At 43.3% G+C, this 19894-nt stretch overlaps 1 protein-coding gene across 4 annotated transcripts in view; it reads right to left on the bottom strand.

Moving 5' to 3' along the window:
* B3GALT1 (beta-1,3-galactosyltransferase 1) overlaps positions 1–19894 on the bottom strand; it is a 339454-nt gene that overhangs the window by 84931 nt on the left and 234629 nt on the right. For 3 of the 4 annotated variants that reach the window (XM_079982470.1, XM_079982469.1, XM_079982471.1), the window contains exon 4: positions 454–573. The exons of the other annotated variant lie outside the window; for it this stretch is intronic. The gene's annotated coding sequence lies outside the window, so the exon portion shown is untranslated. The remainder of the gene's footprint in view (positions 1–453; positions 574–19894) is intronic. 4 annotated transcript variants of the gene reach the window in all.

Here is a 19894-nt window from a genome sequence, read left to right as displayed (position 1 = left end):
TATAAGTTCCATTGATTTTACAGGGAGAACTGGCCATACACTTAAATCAATGAGATTCGAAAGTGCTTCACTTTGGCTAGATCACAATGTCAGCTTCTAGACTTTTATGAAAGTTCATTCCCTCTTCCCCCCAAACTTGAAGCATTCACCTAGACAAATTCACCTGCAGGAGGAACGCATCAATTGCATTTGCAAGCTGCACATAGCTATACCAAGTATTTCCAAGATCACAACAGTGTAGACCGGGGGGTGGGGGGAAGAACCCAACACTATCACATGTGATTACATAAGACACACAAGCCATTAAGCACAATCAAAGACGTAATCCAATTGTTTTCCATTTGGCAAAAAACAAACGAACCCCAAACTTGTGACAGAATGCATGCAACCAAGTATCTTGCTGTACAGAATTTAAGACCCACAGATAAATGAGTTAAGTGGCAAAGCACTTACCATATACTTGACATCATCAAGCGAAGTTTGCCCAAAGGTCCCGAAAACATTGCCAACAGCTGATTAAAGGATGACCTGGGCTTCTTCCTTCTCCTCTTCTTTTCGTCAGAAGCACATCATCTGGAATCAGAGCACATTTTGTTCATACTTAAACCTATCTTGCCCTGTTGTCGTTTTAAAAAGACTGCTTGTCCACGAAATAATCAGGCTTGACAAACGGCCACCGAATGCGAGGCCGGTGCTTCTTCTTCAGAAGGCTTCTCCATGTGTGCGTACGTACGTAGGTGACTGATACAGGGCTTGTGTTAGGAATTTAGATTCCATTTCATGAAGCAGGATTCCAGCAGACTGAGTTAAAGAAACAGATGGGAGGAAGAGCAGGACAGATGGGGGGTGGAAGGGGGGTGGTGGAGAGAAAGCAAGCAAAAGGACCGAGGCTGAAACTGTTTTCACTACCTGTGTGTTTTGCGATTATGGAACAACCAGCATTTGGTTTATTGAGATTTCAAGTTACGGGAATGATACTGAAGTCCTCAAAACCAATTTCTACGCATGATTATTGAACGGTGCACACAGCACAGTCACCAGTTTTGTTTACATATTCTGGGTTTCACCCCCCTTTCCTAATGAAATAAAACACCAGCAGGTGTTTTGTACTCATTTGACATCTATGCCGGATCTAAGCAATGCTATCAATCTTTAGGTGCCAGCTAAAGACCTGCCTTTCCCTTCAGGCCTTTGAATGTGAAGGAATTGGCTGACAGATGGCAGAGGTTTTATCTAATTGCACCGAGTTGCTTATTGTGTTTTAATGTTGCTGATTGTTTCATGTGCCTTATTGCTGTAACTGGCCCTGGGCTCATGAGAACGTAAGGACGACCCTGCTCGGATAGACCAGTAGCACCTCTCTTGTCACAGATGCCTATGGGAAACCCTCATGAAGTTAAGTTTGCTTTGGAACAATTAATGCATCAAAGGAGAATCTTTAGAGGTTAGACAATAATAGATCACTGTTATTCAGCATGGCATAAATTCTTCTCCCATGTTTGCTCAGATGCAAAGCCCACTAAATCCCCAGTTTCCCAGGTAAACATATGGAGAGGTCTTTATAGAAAATTTAACTACCTTTCTTCCCTTCCTTTGCATATTTTATTAACAATTGTGGTGTTAAGCTTGCATTGCACATTTCATAATTTTCCTGTTTCCTTGCTGTCCCCCATCCTCTTACGTTCAACCACTGGTATTACTACTGTATTATGCCTTTATGCAAGTCTGTAAAACTATTCTTATGAAAAAATGTCAACAAAAGTCTTTAAGAAAAGAAGAAGTTTGCGTTCAAAGGTGAATCTACCTAATTCACACTTCCCCAAACAGCATGTGAACCAAAACACAGCCAGCCTTTGAAATTTGCACTTTTATGAATTTTGCAATGCTGTTTGCCAACAAAATTGCGTTGCTCAGAGAAATGCTTAGAGGAGGAGAAAGTGTGCATAAACGTGTACATTAGCATAAAACAGCATACACAAACATATTCAGTATTGGGAACTTGCTTGCAAAAATATGTATGTCAGGAAAGAAATGTGTATCAAAACATGCAGATGGGGAGAAATGCCCACTTTTTTAAAAAAATACATTCACAAACTATTGAAGAAATGTGGAGAGCTGAACTTAACACTCGAAAGAAGAAAGAAAGAAAGAAAGAAAGAAAGAAAGAAAGAAAGAAAAGAGAAACTGAAAGAAACTAAAATTGAGAGGTTCATCCATCCTTACCCCTCACCCTTCTGGAAATTCAAGCACCCTTCCTAATTTGTTCCTATTGTATTTTGTTTTAATCTGCACAGTGCTTCATGGTAGCAGCTATCAGCCCTGAGAGCTCACTTGAAGGACAGATCCTGAAGCTGAGGCTCCAATACTCTGGCCACCTCATGAGAAGAGAAAACTCCCTGGAAAAGACCCTGATGTTGGGAAAGATGGAGGGCACAAGGAGAAGGGGACGACAGAGGATGAGATAGTTGGACAGTGTTCTCGAAGCTACCAGCATGAGTTTGACCAAACTGCGAGAGACAGTGGAAGACAGGAGTGCCTGGCGTGCTCTGGTCCATGGGGTCACGAAGAGTCGGAGACGACTAAACGACTAAACAACAACAACAACAACAATGGATTCTCTGTTGTAAGGGGCAGTGGGTGCTCTGCCACCCTCCCACCCACCCACCCACCCACAACAGAGATCGCCCTGCTTCAGCAAGCTGACACATGAGCAATCACTGCTTTTGACTGTAATGTTCACTTTTGCGTTTGCATGTATATTGAGCTTCCTGCAGAACTACATGCATCAGAGCGCTGTCCCAGGGATGGTCACAGGGCCCTATTCATTGACACCCTCCTCCCAAGGATTGCAGGGCAATGACACGTGACCTTTCTCATGAGCCAGAAGGCACAAGGGAGACAGTCGAATGTCAGGAGGTCATATGTTTAAATGTCTCTTAAAGTAAATCCAAAGTTGAGGAGGCAGGGGGGAAGTGTAAGCCGTACTGGGAGCAAGATAATGGATGGAATGAATCTGATGAATGACTTACAATAAATGTGTTTTTCAGGGCCTCAGGAGAATGAGCAAGGGCAAATTGATCTGTGTCTAATTGATTTAAAATCAACCTTTTTTTGTGCTAGAGGAGATAGATGAATTGATCCAATTATTAAGTGATAAAAAGTGCAAAGTCCCTGAACTGGAAGTTACTGAGAAGTCGGCTAACTTAAAGCAGGATTATCAATGAAGAGGAAAAGAAATTATCTGCAATACATTCATCTGGACATATACATATATATTTTAAAAAACCTGCTACTTGTGGGACATCTTTGGGGGAAGAAAAGGCTAAGGAGTAAACCTTACACACATCTGGAGTGGAGTCCCTAAGGTGGTTGGATGGCGTCTTGTATGCCTCCTTTCAGCAACTCCTGCAGCTAGGTAAAGGTAAAAGGTAAAGGGACCCCTGACCATTAGGTCCAGGTACTTCAAGTCTCCAATTCCTCTCTCGATGACCTCAGAATCCTGAATTTACTGTGCTTTTAATCTAAATAGACAGTGGTGGGGGTTTGTGAAGTTGGTACTTTTAAAGCTTTTCTGAGTTTGGCCCCCTTCTTCATTTCCTCATCTTCTGAACGTATATTTCAAATTATAGGGAACATTTCATTATGATAACCCTGTTGAATTGCTCATTTCATCCTATTTCCATCTCTGAATTGATGAATTTCATTCATCAATACTCTTTTATCCATAAAACTCTTTCCCAATCCACTTAGGCTGCAATCCTATATCCATTTGCCTGGAAACAAGTGCCAGTGAACTCAAAAGAGGATTTTTTCTGAGTGGACATGTATAGGATTGCATTGTTATACTTAGCTTTTTATTCTCTGAGAACAGGGTTTTAACTGCTTAACAGATGCTTTTCAAACATTACCTCATGAAAGCGACTCTTGGATGATTGAATATTATGCTGAAGGGTTCCCCCCTTTTATTTCCCCATCTTTAGGCCACAAATGAGAGGCACTTTAAGAAAAAATTTTCCCCAGGGGTGCAGAAGAAAACCAGTAGATTTTTAGGGGCATCGGGTTAACTAGAAAAAAAGTAGTGAAAGCAACTTCCTCTTGGCATCTTCTTGTAAAAAATTTCTAGAAGCTTCAAGTGGCAGCACAGTTCCAACTCGCAGCCTGGCAGCAGACTCGTTATAACACAATGCTTTGTTGCTAGGAACAACGCTAAATGTAGGAATATTGTTGAGAAAAAGATGGCCCCTTCCGCTGGCCAATGGTGGGGTCCGCCATCTTTATTTTTGTACAAATGTCACATTGTGAAGCATTATGGCAAAATATGGTGGCTGCTGGGCCACTGGCTGCAGCTCCACGACCGCTTGAAGTGGTGGGAAATATATATACATATATTTCCAGACACTTTTCATAATATATTTGTGTGTATGAAAAAAAAGTGTTCCCAGTGCTGTTCCTAGGACGTCCCCTCCTGAAAATTTCAACTCAACGTTATTCTGCCCCCCTCTGTTTTCATATTCTTCTTGTTACCGTTATTACCTCTCTGTGGGATTTCTACAAGATGGTTTATGTTTCATTTCCAAACTTATATTCTATTTATGAACTTCAGTGGAGAGTGCCCGCCTTTGTGTAGCACCCACATACAACAGGGATTTGGGGAAACTCTTCAGTTTTGGAGAATTAATAGTGAAAAACCCCTGGAATGGGGGAACCTTTCCCCACTCCGAACGTAATGTTGAGATACTGAGACTGAGGGCAGGATGACTGACAACCAGATGTGAAGATTAGGGAAATACAGAATGGTGTACCTGGAATGGGAGGGAGGGAGGCAGGCAAGAGATACACAGAGATAAGAGTGCAGTCATTATCCTGTGACCTTCCCTGAGACCTGCAGGTATAGGGCGATATACAAATTTAATAAATGATAACAACCACCACCACCACCACAACAACATTGTACTATCTGCAACAACCCTCCACAGTAGTCTGCCATATCCCTATTACAGGTTGGAGGGCTGTGCTGACACAGAGTAACTTAAAGCAGGCCTGCAATACAGTCAAGCATTAATATTGTAGGCCAGAGGTGAGACTGGGACTTGCTGTGGATTCCCAGCCGCAACCTGTCATACTTCTCAGGTAGCAGCAAAGGTCTATCAACTTAAATTCCCCGCTCAGACTCACAGATATTTTCAAAGTACAGTACATTATGGTGTTGTAATGCATTCGTTGTAGCCATAAAAGGATAGGAATGACTTAAAATGAAAACTGTCAGTTTACAGAGGTCCTCTGGGAACGTTTGTTTTCCTGACGTCTGCTGAATAATCCTAACCTTGGCTCCCCCACCCCAAGTGACAGAATATATGGGCTAAAAAACACCAGCTCTCCTTAATGCTTTCCCAAGTCGTTTCTGCAAAACATTTTCCCAAGTCGTTTTTGCCAATTCATATCCATGTTTACCTCACAGAGATATCTGGGTATCAGCTGGATTGCTTTATTCTAATGTGCAGGGATGAGACACCCTTGAATTACTGGGCTAGTGTTTATAGACTGCTTCTTTTTTCTTAGCTTTGTAATTACAATGTTTTAGCAGCATTTTATGCTTTTAATTGTTTATATGAGCCACATGGTAAAGGTAAAAGACCCCTGGATGGTAAAGTCCAGTCAAAGGTGACTATGGGGTGTGGCACTCATCTCACTTTAGGCCGAGGGAGCCAGCGTTTGTTCACAGACAGCTTTCTGGGTCACATGGCCAGCATGACTAAGCCGTTTCGGGTGCAACACAAAGCCAGAGTGCACGGAAATGCCATTTACCTTCCCACCGGAGCAGTACCTATTTATCTACTTGCACTGGTGTGCTTTTGAACTGCTATGTTGGCAGGAGCTGGAACAGCGCAACGGGAGCTCACCCTGTCACACGGATTCAAACTGCTGACCTTCTGATCAGCAAGCCCAAGAAGCTCAGTGGTTTAGACCACAGCGCCACCCGCATCCCTTAAGGAGCAGTGGCCGGTGCGGGGGTGAGGTATAAGTCAGCTTTCTTCTCCTTTTTTCCTCTTAAAATGAAAAGTGAATGGCTTTCAAGAACTGCATTGATAAAAGGGAAAAAAGTAGTTCATAAAATGGCAAAGCATTCCTGCTGGATAATAACACAGGTAGAAAGAAAGGTGTAATGTTGTCAAGGGCGATGGCACATGAGTTGTCCAACTGGTGCTTGTGACACCCTCACTCATTCCACCTCCCACACCAGCTCAATGTAAGTACTAGCTGGGGGGAAATTTGCTTTTCCTTGGCAATAAAATATTGTGCTTTTGAGTGCAGTGAAAAGGTTTCCTCGAAAGTGTTCTGCTACAAACAACAACTGTACATTTATTGTGCAATAAAGCAATCATTTGGAAGTTCTGAAAAGCTATTCAGCTACTATATTGCTTGCTGACTTTCTCACCTTCCCTTACATCCATTTTTACCCTACAGCGAGGGAAGAATTAGTTTTGCTTTGTATTCATTCTTCACACATTCATTCAGTTTTCGCACAAGACACACAAGTATCACTGAGCGGAAACTGGCATGTATTTGCTGTGTACACACTCGTCATGCCTTATGGGTTCTGACACGTTTGTTTCATTGCACAGACATGCTGTAGACACACATGGACAACTGCTGCTCTCCCCATGTGCACATGCTGTCAATTATTATTATTAGAATTTATATACCGCCCTATACCTGGAGTTCTCAGGTAGGTCTCAATTAAAGTCTGCTCTCAGTATGTGATGGTGTGTTGTTGGCATCTGCCTGTCCCATCAGACAATGGAGTAGATCTTGGGGGGGGGGGTGAAATCAAACCACTGCATTAGCAGCACCAAAGTGACCTCCACAGGGCACAAGCCTGGGCACCGTATATGGGACTCCTGGGCTGCCCAGACAACAAGACCCCTGGACAACAAGACCCTCCTCTCAGCCTCACTGTTGTGGTCCAAAGGAAAGCAGAACAATATTTTGGCACAGTTCGGTTGCAGGAGTTGCTGGCTGGAGGCATCCAAGGCACCATCCAATCGTGTGCAGGGTTTACTCCTTAGCCTCTTCTTCTCCCAAAGTTATCCCACAAGAAGAAGAAGAAGAAGAAGAAGAAGAAGAAGAAGAAGAGGAGGAGGAGGAGTTAGGATTTGATATCCTGCTTTATCACTACCCTAAGGAGTCTCAAGGGACATGGGTGGCGCTGTGGGTTAAATCACAGAGCCTGGGGCTTGCCGATCAGAAGGTTGGCGGCTCGAATCCCCGTGATGGGGTGAGCTCCCATTGCTCGGTCCCTGCTCCTGCCAACCTAGCAGTTCGAAAGCACGCCAAAGTGCAAGTAGATAAATAGGTACTACTCCGGCAGGAAGGTAAATGGCATTTCCGTGCACTGCTCTGGTTCGCCAGAAGCGGCTTAGTCATGCTGGCCACATGACCCGGAAGCAGTACGCCAGCTTCCTCGGCCAATAAAGCGAGATGAGCGCCACAACCCCAGAGTTGTCCGCGACTGAACTTAATGGTCAGGGGTCCCTTTACCTTTATGGAGTCTCAAAGTGGCTAACAATCTCCTTTCCCTTCCTCCCCCACAACAAACACTCTGTGAGGTGAGTGGGGCTGAGAGACTTCAGAGAAGTGTGACTAGCCTGAAGTCACCCAGCAGCTGCATGTGGAGGAGCAGGGAAGCGAACCCGGTTTACCAGATTATGAGTCCACTGCTCTTAACCACTACACCACACTGGCAGAAAACATATGTCAGGCAGACTTTTCTCCTAGCCTTCTCCTTGCCTTCTCCTTGATATGCCAGCTTTCTCTCTCTGTAAGGTCTTTTTTAGATGTGAAAACATTCAGATGTGCCCCCCAACAGGAAGTTTGAAATCATCTAGCTCAGCAACAGCTGTAAGAGACTCTTGACAGTGTTGCTTGACTGTTTGGGGGCGGGAGGTGGGGGGAGGAGGAAGGGGCCAAGAAAGCATGTTGTTTCTTTCATGTGAAAAGCATCCCGTTTGATTAAACCCAGTTTTGTAAGTGGTTCTCGAACCGCCTCCTCCAATGCATCCTCAAAGGAAAGCAATATGTATTGAATGAGAGTGGCATTTGGAAACAAAAGCAAACCCAAGACTCAAGATACTGGAGAGATGAAACAATCTGCCTTTGCTTTCAGAGCTACGTCAGAAGGTCGCTATTCCCGTGTGCTGGGATCAAGAAAAACGCTGCAGCTTTGATGACGTGCCTTCAAGAGTACACCACTGAGTCAGGTCTAGAGATGGACCGGGGAGCAGAGTACTTTGCAAAATGAACCGTCATTGATTTGATTTTATTTCAGCTGTGAATGCTACTGTTCCTCAGGCATAATGACACCTAATCCCTTCCACTGGGGATTTCTTCACTCTCTATCTCTGCAAAACCCTAGCCCATATATTCAATAGGAGAATGAAGGCATCCTGTTCCTTCCTTCAGACTGCAGACTGAATTCTGAAAACTGTAACCCAATGAGGTCTTTCCAAAACACTGGTAAAGTCTTCACAGTTATTTGTAACTTAATTATAGAATGGATTACTCTTGTAATTCTGCTCCCCCCCCTTTTAAAAAAGAAATCCCTGTAAGATTGCCTTTAAAGGACAAACCAGACAGTACCTAATTGCTTTCTCTGTGCCCGACTTAAATGCATTTTCTGAAAGGTAGCTGCTATCACTGCATCACTGTGTGGCTCTGAGATCTCTGCCATACAGCAATAGTGAATTCAGATTTACATGGGGAGAGAGCACTGGTTAATTTTCACTGATCCGAATCAAGAGAAGCATTCCTACAATTGTTGTGGGTGTGCTGGAGTCTATACACCTTTTCTGCATGAAGAATGCAATGACAAATCTTGTGTTAATATAATACATAGATAGGGTTGCATTCAATTTTACTTCTACTCAGAGTAGACCCATTAAATTAACGGACATGCCTAAGTTTAAGTGCTTGACATCACTTACAAAAACTCTGAATCTGATAGGTAAAGGTAAGACAGTGTTCTGGAAGCTACAAACATGAGTCTGACTAAACTGCGGGAGGCAGTGGAAGACAGGAGTGACTGGCGTGCTCTGGTCCATGGGGTCACGAAGAGTCGGACATGACTAAACGACTAAACAACAACAAAGTTTAAGTCCATTGATTTCAGTGGGTCTGCTTTGAATACAACTTATACCTGTATACCTGAAGGACCATTTCCGCCCTCATCATTCAGCCCAGATACTGAGGTCTAGCTCCAAGGGCCTTCTGGTGGTTCCCTCATTGTGAGATGTGAAGTTACAGGGAACCAGGTAGAGTGCTTTCTCAGTAGTGGCACCCACCCTGTGAAATGCCCTCCTGGCAGATGTCAAAGAGTTAGACAACTATATAATTTTTTTGTAGACATCTGAAGGCAGCACTGTTTTGGCAAGCTTTTAATGTTTGTTGTTGTTGTTGCTGCTGCTGCTGCTATTGTTTTCCTGTATTTTTGTTGGAAGTCCAGAGTAGCTGGGGCAGCCCAGTCAGATGAGCAGGATATAATAAATAAATTATTATTACTATTACTATTATTATTAGTTGGATGCAACCCATAATGTTGCACAAGATTTTGTGGGCCACATCCCACTATGTCAAATATATGAAGTGGGTAGGTATGAATACCTACAATTATAAACAGAGGACAGATCTCCACTCCCAACCACAGTGCACCCCAAAGACCAAGGAATGCCACAGGTATCAGGTAGGTGTGCCATAAAGTGAATATAAGACCCAAACAATTGAATACTAATACCAGTAGGTCCAATTAGTGTGGGTAGCAGCTGCTGGTAGTAAATGGGCATAGCTTGATGAACAATGTAAACCAGGAATAGCCAAGCCTGATGTCTTCCATATCTTGTGGACTAAAATTCTCATCAACCCCAGGAAGCATTGTCAATAGTCAGGGCTCATTGAAACTGTAGTCCAACAACATTTGTAGGTTGTCATGCTGGCTACCTTTGATGCAAATAAACACCTAGAGGGACAAGTACTTTCTTAGTGAGCTGCTCACTTCTCATCTTCTTATCTAAGTTCTACATTTTAAGGTTTGATTAATGATTTTAACTTTTGGGTGGCTTAACCTTGGGATATCCCTTCATCAGATCACTATTGCAGTAGAGCGTCATAATAGAAATGGATGCACCAATTGAAGCCTAGACTTTATTTCCACTCTCCTTCCAAGCTATTTTGAGCTACTTCAATACAGAAATGTATGTGCTTCATGTCCAAGATATTTTTAAAATATAAAACATAAACCTTACCTATATTCTAACTTTAGCCATAAAAAAGGACTGTCAGATATCACCACCTGTTCTTACTGTATTCTGAAATGAGGCATTCTTGGGAAAGTAAGCTTCTACCATAGTTTGCAAAGACTCATTATGAAACTTAATATCAGATTCAAATTGTAATTACCAGACTGAAACAGTCTTCGCTGATTTCTTTCCTCTCCCATCTTTCTCTCTTCCTTAATTGGGTATCGACTGATTAACTTGAAATAAGCTGATCTATAAGGACTCGAGGAGCATCTAAAAATTTGCTCCCAAATGTGACCAGTGTTTACAATCAAACCCATCAGAGATTGCCTGATTGCCAAGAATGGCGTTACTTTATCCATTAGTAACTTTAGCAAAGCAGATAATCCATTTTTAAAAAAAGTTCTTAATTGTCGAGAAACAGGAGGGAAATGGCAGGGAGAAACAAACAGCAAGGGAGGTGTGTGGATAAAGGCTCCAGGTCTGTAAATAATGAATGCTGCTGGTTCCATCTATTACATCAAGAGTTTTTGAGAGTCAGAGCGATGGAACAAGAGATAACTCCTGAATGTGGGGTTGTTGGATGGGATTCGAACTTGCTCAGCTTGCACTGCTCAGACATACTGAGTGCCCTCCAAGAGTTCTTTTCTAGGCTGGATAATACTCTGAGCCACGGGACCCACCAACCCCGTCCTGTTGCCCTCATTCCACTCAGTTGCTGTATCAATGAGGACAGTGGTATGAAAGAAGGAGATTGGGATACTGAAGTGATTAGGCAATTTAAGTGCAAGAGACTCTTGGGAACATAGTTTTCTACATGCCAGGGAGGGAGGCCTCCAAGGCCTTCAGATCTCTCTCTCCACTACCCTCATTTTTGTTGCTCTAATGGCTGTCACTAGGCTAAGCCAGGGAACTGAAGGGGTAGAGTATTTGGGGACGCTCTGGGAAAAGGGGACAGGGAATCTTGTGAGACATTTGGAAAACCTAATGAGCTCCTGATGATGATGATGACGACAGAAGGAAGCATGGCAGGGTTGTCAAATACAAAACTAAACTAAAACAAAAAATATATATCTTGCACCCTGCCCAATATATTGGTAAAATTACTTGGTTTACTAAACCCAAACCCAAGTCAAAATGGAGCGGGTGGGGAGGTATCACTGGAAACCTTTTGCAATCATTAGTGCTCATAAAGAAGTCTTGGTGTTTAAAAGTCATCACCTTCACCTGCGCATTTTACTGTACTTTAGGGAACAGTGGTATTTATGGGTCACAATCCGAAAGCAGCAATGTGTGAAAGCAAAAAAACCCCCCAAAACCCCATGCTATTCTGATGCAAAAGTTTATACTACACAAAGTGTTCCTTCGTCTTTAACTGGACTTGCTACAACCAAGTATCCACTCTGGAATTTTACATTATGTGCAAGGTTGTTGCATATTTTACAACAAATTTCTTTTTCTTTTTTTAAAAAAGAAGCTTTGAGATCTATTTATTAGATGTATATCCATCTCGATATTCCTTTATCAATGGCTTATATCCCGGTGGTCTTCCTTCCAGGTCTGATCCAGCCTGTATTGCTTTGCTTCCACATTGCAAATGTTGTAACACTGGGTCTACCATTCGCTGGAATCTATGGGAGCTTCCGCAAACCTTTACAGAGCTGGAAAACACATACAAAACCATCTGCCATTCACAGACTAGGCACTCAAAAACACAGCTGCTATGTTGGCGTTTTATTGGCCATTCACTGCTGAAGTTTTAATTGACCCGAACTTTCCTGGAAAAAGAATGGGGATGTAATTTACAGAACAACGTTGTGGCTTTTCACATTCACCCGCAGGGTTTATACCTGGCTCACGTGTTTGTGATCTTTACAAAAGATAAGGCTACTCTTGTCCTGCACACTGAGAGGTTTTATTGTCTGTCAGGTTTTCTTGCTTGCTTTTCCAAGTGTTTTCTGGAGGAGATCTTCTGCTGAGCTGCCTTTTGCTTCTTAGGTGGCTATGTACTTCCTCCAACACAGGAACACAGGGATATGGATTTTGCTGAATCAAAACAATTGTCTCTCTAGCTGGGTATTGTTGTTACTCACCAGTGCTGTCCTTCTCTTCAGATATGTTTTTTCTACTTCCTGGAGCAGACCATCCACGTGTCCCTATTTTCCAGGGACAGTCCCAGATTTACAAAAGCCGTCCCGGTTTCTGATTTGATCCTGGAATGTCCCACTTTTCCTTAGGATGTCCCTATTGTCATCAGGTAAATGTTTGGAGGGTACTGAGTTATTTGACCCCCCAGCCATCTGAAGACAGCCCTGTATAGAGAAGTTTTATAATGTTTTATTATGCTTTTATATATGTTGGAAGCTGCCCAGAGTGGCTGGGGCAACCCAGTCAGATGGGTGGGATATAAATAGTAAAATTATTATTAAGAACATTGTTATGGAATAGGACACCCCTAATTTCATCAGAGAAATGTTGGAGGGTATGCTGGAGAGGTCTGGAGGATGTCAACATGAGCAAGGGCCTTTTCTGCAATGGCTCCCCATTTGTGGAATGCTCTCCCCAGGGAGGTTCGCCTGGCGCCTTCATTATACACCTCTAGGCGCCAGGCAAAAACGTTCCTCTTTGCCTAGGCCTTTGACTGATTGACATACAATGCCCTTTTAAAATGTGCTGGGGAGGGGAGATTATTGGGTTGTTTTTGTTTTTATTTTTATTATGTATAGGGAGGTATACAATAGGGAGGTATATTATTTAATAATAATGCTGCAAAGCACTGAGACATGGCCCTTACCTTATCTTTACCTACCACTTGTGCTTCAGGTCTTAAGGGTTTGCTTGTTTGTGTTAGGGACAAAGTACCTCATTGGGACGTGGGTGGCGCTGTGGGTTAAACAACAGAGTCTAGGGCTTGCCGATCAGAAGGTCGGCAGTTTGAATCCCCGTGACGGGGTGAGGTGAGCTTCCATTGCTTGGTCCCTGCTCCTGCCAACCTAGCAGTTCGAAAGCACATCAAAGTGCAAGTAGATAAATAGGTACCACTCCGGCAGGAAGGTAAACGGCATTTCTGTGGGCTGCTCTGGTTCGCCAGAAGCAGCTTAGTCATGCTGGCCACAAGACCCAGAAGCTGTACGCCGGCTCCCTCGGCCAATAAAGCGAGATAAGCGCTGCAACCCCAGAGTCGGTCACGACTGGACCTAATGGTCAGGGGTCCCTTTACCTTTACCTCATCACACTTCATTCTGTTTCCTGTCTCTTTGGAGTGGCATCAATGGAAGATAAAGAGAGGCCCAGAAAGCAGGAAGAAAATCTTTTTTGAGGATTTTTAAAAAATGCATTTGGAAAAAAAAAAATCATTCTCCCTGCCCCAGGGATAAAAGAAAGGACAAATGCCTGTGGCTGTATTTAACAGAATTTACAATGATGTCTCAAAGCAATTCAGATCAGTTGGGGAAGTCTGAGGGGGTGAGGGAAATGGATTTAACTTGAAATACCATATTTTTCGCTATATAAGATGTACCTAGTTTTAGAGGAGGAGAACAAGAAAAAAATATTATCTCCCTCTCTGTGCAGCGCCCCTTCAGCAAAGTGGCAGGAGAAACGGGGAAAGTTGCGCAGCATCTCTCCAGCGAAGCGAAGCCAGGAGAGGGATCGGTACGCACGATCCCTCTTGCTATCCTGGCATCAGCGAAAGCAACGCTGTGCTCCGGAGGCGTCGTGTTGCTTTCGCTGAAGCCACGGAGCCTGCATTTGCTCCATAAGACACACACACATTTCCCCTTACTTTTTAGGAGGGGGAAAATGTGTCTTACGGTAATAGCAAAGGGTTGAGGAAGAAGGACAAGCAAATAAAGACAGAACAGGTGGTGGAGAGAGGAGAGCTCACTAAAGAAAAAATCCAAAGGCAAAACAGAGAATTGAGGAAGAGCCCTAGCACAGCTGTAGAGCTTGTGCCTTGCATGCAGAAGGTTGCAGGTTCAATCCCCAGCATCTCCAAGGAGGGTAGGGAATTTGTCAGCTGTCTGAAACCCCGGAGAGCTGCTGCCAGTCAGTGTAGACAACACAGAGCTTGATGGGCAAATCCTACAAGGCAGGCATCTATGCTCCTAAAGAAGGAGGGTAGGCAAAAGGGTAAGGGAGAAAAGAGCAGGGCAACAAGATGCAGAATGACAAAAATGTAGAGGAAAGAAGGAGAGGAAAGAATGGGAAGAGGGGGAAATATGAATTCACTTTTCAGGGAGCCATTTTTCTTCTAAGAACAAGGCTTCTTCTCTGTTGCATGTGCAATAAACAATGTATCATTCACTGGGAAGGGTGGCAGGTTTTTAGAGATAAGGATGAATTTCATCTCATACACGCAATGTCAGATAGCTGGAGGCTGAAAATGTGACAGAGCCCTTCACTGTCGCTATTTTGGAAGAGAATTTGTTTACCCATATTGGGTCAGCCCTCCTGCTCCACTTAACTACCTATGTAACGCAAACAGCACCCACTGTTGGAATGAAGTGAGCAGGGATGCCTATTCTGGATTCACAGTCCATACTTCTGTGCCCTGCCGAAGACTGTTGGCCGCAGGAATTCCAAGCAGCAAGTCATTTGTAATGAGGCAATCTCTTTTCCCTATTAGGTGAATGTCTGCTTTGGCTCTGAAGGAAATACCTTAAGGAAGGATGACTGGGCTTTCAAATTCAGATTTTGAGATGGCTCTCAAAACTAAATGATCTACCAGGATCAACATGAAGGAATATAACAATGATTGGATAAAATAAGCACCAATAGCACCCAATCCTCAGGCTAGATAGCACACATTCCTTCACTTCTTTTGACATAATTAGAGCTAGAGAAAATGCACTGGGTTGTATTCAACATTGCTGCTCTGCTAGTCCAAAAGACTTCCACTTGTGCAATGAAACTTACCTCTCCCCTCCCCTCCCTTGCCCCCTCAAAATGTGCTCCAGAGGGTTGGGGGACAGGGGAAGTCCTATTAGAATTTTGCACACATGGCATTAGATACAACCCTTAGATCTCCCTTTGGCCTCCTTGATGTTGTTAGGCCACAGCTCCTATCACCCCTCAGCACTGGTCCTATTGACCTCTGGCCATTCCTTAGCCACACTGGTTGGGACTGGTGAGAGTAGGCAACCAACAATATCTGGAAAGTCACAGGATGCCCATTCTTGACTTAGCTTATGAACCAGTTCACACAGAAGTCTTCCAAATGAAGCCTCACATGTACTGAGTTCTCAATGTTGAGTCGTGGTCTCTTCTTGAGAGAGAGAAAAGGACTGGTGACTTAGTAGCTTGGACTACTGTAATGCGTTATACATTGGGCTGCCTATGGAGACTATTCGGAAAGGGCAGATGACACAAAATTCAGCAGCCCAACTGGGGCAGGTTGGTTGGAACATATAACACCAATGGTCATGACCACACCCTCAAAGGCAGCGGGTCTCAACCAGTGGGTCCCCAGATGTTGTTGGACTACAACTTCCATCATCCCTGACCACTGGTTGTGCTGGCTAGGAATGATGGGAGTTGTAGGGACTTCCGGGTTAGCGCTGCCGATTAATGGCGGATTCCCTCCGAGCTCCGGAGGGAATCGGCTCCGCAGGATCGGGTCTTGTCCGCGCCGGCGACGCGGGGACCCTTAAAAATCACAGGCGCGGATGCCTGTGAACGTGGTGACTTGGCGGGCACCATTTGCGCCCCCCCAAACCGCGAAGGAGCCTTTTTAAAGGCTCAGGAACGGGGACGGGGGACGGCGCGGTGCTGTGAGTCGATTGCTCCTTCTGCGGAGCAAAGCCGCATGCCATTGCCGGAGAAGCGCTGACTTTTTCCTTGAAACATTCGGACTCAAAAACAAGAACCCGTGAGTAAACATGGAATTTGGATCTTAAACAAATTTTTCCTGAATTGGGAACGAGCGGGGAAGGGTCAAAAAGGAAGTCGCCCCCCCCCCTTTGAGTAGATATTCTAACGCAAAGAGCTTGCAACTTAAGGTCGAGAGAACTTTAAAAAAAAAAACAAAAAAAAAAACTTCACGGCTTGACGCTATAAACTTTACCGGAGGATAAACTTGACGTTTGGAGCTAAAGTTTCACCCCCCCCAGAACCCGGGGACGCCCCGTGAGAGAACCTGTTGAGGAACTATTGAAGATTTTGACAGCTGTCAAAATAGCTGTCAAAAGGAAAGGATAAAGGGAACTTTGTCTTTGTTGCATCTGCTGGCTATATTTGTTGCAACTTCTAGAAAATAAGGGAGAGCAGCTACAAATTAACTTACTGACTGGTTTTTAAACTGAGATACACTGTAAAAATGGCTGAAAGAAGCAATAATCAGACTAAACTCAACAAAATACTGGCTCTCCTGGGAAAGTTACAAGATCAGACAGATGTTTTGACTACAAATGCGAACACCCTGGCCCTGGCAGTAAACAACATTGTTGAAGCTGACAGGGAGTGGAGGCAGGAAGTTTATATACATCAACAACAAGAGGAATTTGAGAGTCACGAGACTGTGGATTTTGAGGAAAAGGAAGGTGGACTGGTAATTTTGCAGATGTCAAGGGAGAATTACAGCTTGGGGCCTGGCATGCAGACAACAAAGGAGAATAAAAACTTGAGGTGGAAAGTTTGGACTGAGTTGGAAATTGCAAATTTGAGAGTGGAGCACCTCATTAGCATTAATCTTAAATATGGAGGGCCAACTGGAAAAATCATGGATCCTGTTGGGTCAGAGCCCCTTCGAGCCTTGGGGCTTAACCTAAAGGACTATCCAAGAGGCCGGCAGAGAGGAACTGAGGGTGACTTGAGAGCCTCGGATGTGAGATCTCCAGGTTAAACAGTATTGATTGATGAACACTTATTGGGGACCAAACCGGGAAAGGGGGGTTGGAGTTTGGTAATCCAAAGGGTACAGAATTCTTAATTACTTACTTTTAATTTGTTTTGATATTTGTATGGAAGTTGGGAAAGCTATGGAAGGGAAATATTGACCTTAAGAAATATGTTAAAGAATAAGAAATGATGTATAAGATGTTTAAGATTAGATAAGCTAAAATTGGTGTCTAAAATGGTTAAAGAAAGGTAAAATTATAGTATGTCAAAATTATTAAGTTTAAGGTTGAGAATTAAGTAATAAGGATTTGCAGGACTAATAACTTGAACTGGAATACAAGAAGGGGAGGGGAGAGGAGGTCTAAGAAAGAAGTTATATGAAAATAAGCAATTGAAATTTAATTTGTTTTTTAATTGTTTTCTTTTTCTAAATTTTTGTATTTTCTGTTATTTTTTCTTTTTTGTGTGTGTGTCTATGTGTATTATTGAAATGCTAATAAACATTTATTAAAAAAAAAAAAAAAAGGAATGATGGGAGTTGTAGTCCAACAACATCTGGGGACCCACAGGTTGAGAAACACTGTTCTAAGGGTTTCAGTGTTTGAAGGGGTCCAGTTCCTACCTCCTCAGATCAGTCAGCCTCCTGCTTTGCTATCCTTGTGCAGAATGTGCAAAGAGACCCCTTTGCCAACTATTGTGCCTTTCCAGCAGCCTCGGTCATTGCCGCTGCTTTTGATCAAGGCACCACTTACTCCCTGTCTGCTTTCTAATTGTGCCACTCTTTGCCTCTGTAACTTTTTATCTCTTTTGATACTGGAATGACCGGTGCTGAGTATATTTTAAACAATAGCTTATCATAATATTTTACAGTCTCATTAAAACTTCCTCAAACGTCTAGCCTGCAATTTCATCTCTCTCTTTTCTAATGTGTTCCCATTTCCTAGATATTGCTGCAGGGTCTGAATTTAGAGGCGAGCACGCCTCATAAAAAGGCTTGCTTCTGCTTCTCCTGCAGTCACTTTGTATTTGTTTTATCATTACGCATGGTGCGTACTGTGCATGTCATTCGGTTTTGTGGCGAGCCCTGATTCCCAAGTTAAAATGCAATTTGCAGCTATTGCACACTCCAGGCAGGGGGTACGGGAAGGAAGCCTCAAAGTAACTAGATGATCCCTCCGCAGTTCATTCTGCTTCTCGACCATTACAGGAAAACAGCTCTTGGTAGTATTCATGGCTGGCTGTTTTATCCAAGTCCTCGATTCCTTCCTAGGTCCAAGTCCAAAACCGTTTTGTTGCAATCTGATATGGCACGGAAGGCTCTTTGAAAGTCCAACCTAATTTACTGATACAACAACAACACTTAGCCCGATATTGAGTTTTTAATTAATAAATCATTATAATTCCACAGTTGCTGCGAAGGAGAGCGAACTGCAGTGGTATGATGAAAAAGAAAGTACTTAAATCTTCATTAAAGGAAATCCGGAGACCTAATTAAAAAGCATTTGGGGATTTTTTGCCGGAGTCAGAGTTCACTGGTTATTCAATATATCCCACAAATTTGAGAAGAAAACTCAGCAGCATACCAAAGGAATAAAGCAAAGTCACTGATGCTTTCAACACACACTTAAAAAAAATAAAAATTCTACCAATGGAATTCAGGAGTTGTTTACATAACTGACATTTCATTCATACCACACTGAGAAGAGTGGGGGGTTTGTAATATTTTTATCTGTAATGAACCGAGAAGGTTCATTAACTTCAAAGTATTGCTACAGTGACTTGTATACTCTGCAAATGAAATGCATATTTACAGTACAATGCATTTATCCTTTCCCCTGTTTCAAGCCATGCACTCATTGTACAGAAAACCAAGTAAACAAGTAATAGAGCTACAATTAACTTTACAGAAGACTAATTAGGTTGATTCCATTACACTATCTTCACTGAACATATTTCCTTCCGACAAAAGACATTTCCATGCAGTGGTGTAGTGAAAGAGAGAGAGAGAGAGAATATGAGCATTTGCTAGTTAAAAAGGTAATCATAGAATAATGCACTGTGCCTTTATGTTCAGCCAGATGGTAAGAACTGAATCTACTTAATTGTGAGTAACTTCACAGAATGCAACACCAGAGACTCAAGACCAATTCAAATGTTACTGGTGGTCACGTGGGGTGTGTGTGTGTCTCATACTTCCCAGAGGATGCCCTGCCCCCATGGGGCGAATGGTATCCATTGGCAGGCTAGCTTGCTGGGGTGGGGGGAACCTGAACAGAGTTTCAGCCATCTTATGAGAACAGTCATTTGATCAAAGAAGCCTGTTTTTTTTCTATTCTATGAGAGCTTTTAGCAGCTGTTGAAGCTGGTAAAGAATTAAAGGAAGAATAGAAGGCTGTCCAGGAAACCAGAAGAGCTCCAAAATAGAGATGGATGCACCTGTCAATTTCGTTTTCCTTCAGTTTCCTTATTTCCCAAACTTCAGTATAAAGGTAAAGGTACCCCTGACCGTTAGGTCCAGTCATGGACGACTCTGGGGTTGCGGCGCTCATCTTGCTCTATAGGCCAAGGGAGCGGGCGTTTGTCCGTAGACGGCTTCCGGGTCATGTGGCCAGCATGACTAAGCCACTTCTGGTGAACCAGAGCAGCGCACGGAAACACTGTTTACCTTCCCGCCGGAGCGGTACCTATTTATCTACTTGCACTTTGAGGTGCTTTCGAACTGCTATGTGGGAATAAGCTGGGACCGAACAACGGGAGCTCACCCCGTC

The sequence above is a fragment of the Podarcis cretensis genome (genome assembly GCF_951804945.1).
Source record: "Podarcis cretensis genome assembly, chromosome: 1".
Lineage (NCBI taxonomy): Eukaryota > Metazoa > Chordata > Lepidosauria > Squamata > Lacertidae > Podarcis > Podarcis cretensis.
This window is presented reverse-complemented; position numbering and strand designations above follow the sequence as displayed.